General features: G+C 37.8%; 1 protein-coding gene across 10 annotated transcripts in view; it reads left to right on the top strand.

The window, feature by feature from the left end:
* Positions 1-986: 986 nt before the first annotated feature.
* The window catches only part of bmal1a (basic helix-loop-helix ARNT like 1a), a 44,282-nt gene continuing 40,525 nt past the window's right edge, over positions 987-4,743 (top strand). For 3 of the 10 annotated variants that reach the window (XM_086208270.1, XM_086208260.1, XM_086208265.1), the window contains exon 1: positions 992-1,142. The gene's annotated coding sequence lies outside the window, so the exon portion shown is untranslated. Of the gene's footprint in view, positions 1,143-1,239; positions 1,432-3,511; positions 3,576-4,743 lie in introns of all 10 variants that reach the window. The other 7 variants (XM_086208268.1, XM_086208263.1, XM_086208269.1 and 4 more) reach the window with 4 other exon arrangements.

Below are 4,743 nucleotides of genomic sequence, written 5' to 3'. Positions count from 1 at the left end.
CTTGAATTTTTGATAATTGTAGTAGTAATGATACGGATCTATAATTTGTGAAATGGTATGTATCCCCAGATTTATACAGTGTTACAACTTTAGCTATTTTCATTTTGCTTGGAAATTTGCCAGTTTGGAATGATAAGTTAAAGATATAAGTTAGCAGTTCTGAAATCCCCTCAATGACCCTTTTCACAATTTTCATATCACTGTCATTGCCATCAGTTGATGTTTTATGTTTACGTTTATGCACAATATCAATTATTTCTATCGCTTCCACTGTTGTGAGGAACATTGAGGTTTCTGTGATGACAAGGTTTGGTCCAACACTCTATTGTCCATGTTTTCCTTTTTTTACATTGTTATTATGAAAAATATATATATATATACACACACACACACACTATATATATATATATATATATATATATATATATATTTATATGTGTGTGTGTGTGTGTGTGTGTGTGTGTGTGTGTGTGTGTGTGTGTGTGTGTGTGTGTGTGTGTGTGTGCAATTTTGTCTTGTATTACGATTGGACAGTTAGCCAGCAGGGGGCAACGATGTACTTTGTACTTGATGAACTTGTGGTATAACAGGACAAAAGATAAGTGCTGAATATTCAGGTTACGACTCTTAACACAACGGTAACGTTCTTAAAATCAAATAATCAGGCAGATGACAAATCAGAGGAAAACCGGAAAGCAGATAAACGCTGCATTTTATTGAAAGGTTAACTTCAGAAGTTCCTGTAATTGTATTTTTTTTTCCATAGTGGCATCCAGTCAGCAACCTAATAAGCACCACCTCGCTTTGTAAACTAACTCGCTTCATGATTTGTATTGCAGCGTTCATCATTCAACCTTTCACATAAACTCGCCTCTGCGTTCCGTCTTCTCAGGCTTTCATTGGTCACCTAGGACGCCCATCATAGTTTCCCGGCCTAAACGCTTGTCTGATTGGCTCGAGCAGCATCTATGACTGTAGCACTAACGCTATTGGATGGAAAACTAGGTTAGTGGTCCGACAAGCATGACGGTGGAGAGAAACTAGGTCACCGATTGAAAATCGTTTATGTCACAGATCTTGGGGTTGCTATTACATATCACCCAGCGGCCTTTAATGGATAGATAATTTCCACAGGACCACATGTAAGTAAAAATGAAAAATACACCTACGCATTGCCGATATTATTTGTCAGAGTCAAGGGGGTTTAATCCATGGTGGATATCGTCGATGTTTTCCCAGCACTAGGAAGGAGGGACACTAGCTCGCTGGCCAATTCTTGACAGCTAGCGTTGCCCAGTTAGCAGCTGTATGCTAAGATTAGTCAACGGAACTAAATGTTGTTGAGGGTAAAGGGTTGGGAAACCTCACACCGTTTTCCAGGCACGCTTAACTGCTGTTCATAACTGAGACTGAAAGGAAGCGCTTGCAAAGGTAAGTGCCAATTCTTAGGCGTGTTAAGTGTTAACTAAATGTGACCTAAGTGCGAACGACTATGGGAACAATGCTATTCAGTGCTAACATACTAGCTAATTAAACAGGCCTTGATGGGTAACCAGCGCACGGTTTCTTAGACAGCATCCTTCTTGCTCCTATGAACACTTAGCAATTTTCCCTGTATCTGTCTTTGAATAACACCGTGACGTGTGGTAGCAGCCCACACCGATAATTTAGCTCTGTCGAAACAGTGGGCTCAAATTTGGTTATGAAATATCGAGACAGTGGAAATGTTAAGAACGCTAGATTTCTGCAGTCTTCGCAATGGGTGCCAAATTATGATATTCATTTTAGGGGTCCATGAAGAGGGTTTGAGGTCTCTAGTAAAGTGGAGATTTAGTCTTTTTTCTGTTTACTTAGTCATACTGAACAGCATGAATCCAGTATGGATGTATTTTTAATGATAGGTCATGGTCAGGATTAAACCTAATGGGATACCTTATTTGAGGGTAAAAAAAAAAGTCTGCATATTGCTGATTGGTATTCTATGAACCATGTTTTTCATGTTTAAGTGCTTGTGTTATCATGTATCTGCTGTATTTTCAGACTTGTCAGACTTGTATGTTTTCATTCCTGTGGAAATATCATTTTCAAATGTATCTGAACAGTTGCAGTTATCAGTAGCTTATGCATTAACTTTACAAACTCCATCTTCGGTGAACTTCAGACTTGGACTTACAAGTGTGAATTTTGTTCATAGACAATTAGTTATCAGTATGTAATGTAATAATGCCACAAAGCACTTTTGATAAAGGTGTGTTGTGATGAGTCAGCAGGGGAGCGGTAATTGTAAGGTCAGATTGTTTGTTGACATTAGCACACTATGATGAAGGCAGAAGTGGAAGATAAAATTCCGATTAGGTAGGCTTATGAGTTACATGTATTGGTTTTATATAAATGGTGTATAGATAAATAACAAGAAAGCCCAAAACTTAGACGGTTTTGTTCACCCATTGGAGAAGCTTACATTGTGTCAGTAGCATAGCTGGTGGCTGCTGATTAGGAGATGAGTTGGGCACACAAGTCAGGGAAAATGCTGTTATAAAATGAAAAATTGACAGTAGCAGTATGTTTACATGGCAACAACAAGTTTGCACAGCAACAACTGTAGCACCTTTTTCTGCAAGTGACTACAGGAGTTGAGGTATATTGTTGAGGATAGGTCATCTGTAAAGATGCAACGATTGTATTTGTCATTGCCGATCCAAGTGTGACCTGCTGGTACTGATTTTTGCTGACTCTGCCTAAGAGCTATACTTGACTGAATATAAAAACAAGGAAATCAGCTTTTCTTCAATGGAAAATTTTATTTTCATAATTACAGAAAACATAACCATTTCCCCTCAATTGCACTAGGTTATTGGATCTTTTCTTACTTTAAACCCTAAAAAAATACATAAATAAAATACATGAATAAATTAAGATATTCTTCAGAAAATTAGTTGTTGTATATCCAGCTGTGTCTGATACATCTTTTAGTTATTGAAAATAAAACAGATGAAAGCAGCAGTCGATGAAGGATAGCAGAGTCTGCAGGATAGTTATTGGCTCGCAGCTCTGCTCACTAGCCTTAGCCACTGTCCCTCTCTTAGCTGTCTCAAATTAGGCAGGCAAACTGGGTGATGAAGTTTTAAGTGTCTGATAAGGTTCGTTGCTTATTGTGCCCCCCCCCCCCCAGTTTTTATTTGGCCTTACATGTTTTATAAATTGTGAGCCTTATATCCACATTACTCACTGAGAAGAACTTCAACACTAGATTCAAATTTTCAACTGTTATGGCTGCGTCGTATTCCAGCCATGATGCTGATCATTGCGGTCCTCCACACAGTAGCAATTTCCAGCTGCCTGCTAGCTTTGTTAATATGCTCACATTCCACTGATTTGGTTGTTGTTTGTTGATTTATGGATTTCTATCACATGCTCATAGATGACCTGGTAATATTTTGCCCTTTTCATGTCTGTGTTTTTGCAATTGATGGCCTCCACATGGTGTTTTATTTCTAAAATTGATATGCAGATTTCCTGTCTGGCTCAATTTGCTCTTGGTGGATTGATGTGCCGTCACACCGTGGCAAGAGATGGTAAGATGCGAATTGGAAAACTTATATGCCAGTATAATATATTGGTGACAGGCTGATAAAGGCGAACATATTGGCCTTAGCATTGACTTGGATACACCACTACAAGGCCATCACTGTTTCCTGGAGCAAAACCATCTTCTCAAAACCCCAATTGAAACCACAAGGAAAAAGGAACAATATAAGAGCACATTTAGATCAATAGATTTTTGGCCCTGTGTCCACATAGCATTTTTTTTCTCCCTTTGGCTGAAAAGTAAAAGCGGGGTGCTTGACGGTTGGGAGGAAGCAGCTTTGCAAATTGTAGGATAGACTAATATGGCCCTGTTGCTTTTGATTATATATTTTTTTACTTTCGTTGTTGTTGGTGTTGTTTTTACCCTCATACTTTCTATGTGTGAGCTTTAAAACAGCAATGTCAGCTTTCATCTTAAAGTCTGACAGCAAAAGAATGAAGAGGATGTGTGAGCATGATACAATCCTTTGGAGGTTTATTGCTCTGTTCCCACAAACTGAAAAAAACAACCTTTCTGTCCCTTTTATGAGTATTTCTACCTATTTGTTTTTCCATAACAAGGGGTTGATTTTTTTATGTGAAAATGGAAATGGCAGTGTGAACAACAGAACATAAGGATTTACACGAAGTCATATCACACACACCTGCGGTGCTGCTGTGAACAGAGGAACTTTAAACCTAACATGTTCTATATAAATGGCAAAGTAGCTTAGCTCTCAAGAGGAAAATGCAAAGTAAATTCTAAATGAGTAATGTCTTTCTAATGTATAAATAGATAAAACAGAAACACACATTGAATTCTCAAGGGCAGAGAGCACTGAAAGTGAAAGGAACACGCCAACCTTGAAAGAAATATATTTATTTGCCATCCCCACCAAGCAGAAATGCACTTCTCTCTTCTGTGCATGTGTAAGGATGACCCACAGGCTAGTTAGCCTAGCACAATGAATAGCAGTGGGTAGTAAATCTTAGCTTACCTTTATCACGCTAATCAAATATTTTTTTCTTACAGTATGTCACTGCATCAGTTCAACTTTTGTTGTACATACCATTCATTACAAATACTATCTATATCTATATATAGATATATATATATCTATATAGATAGATAGATATCTATCTATATATATAGATATAGATATATATCTATCTATA

Source organism: Aulostomus chinensis, chromosome 7 (genome assembly GCF_037954235.1).
Source record: "Aulostomus chinensis isolate RoL2024-O1b breed Wild chromosome 7, RoL_Achi_v1.0, whole genome shotgun sequence".
Lineage (NCBI taxonomy): Eukaryota > Metazoa > Chordata > Actinopteri > Syngnathiformes > Aulostomidae > Aulostomus > Aulostomus chinensis.
This window is presented reverse-complemented; position numbering and strand designations above follow the sequence as displayed.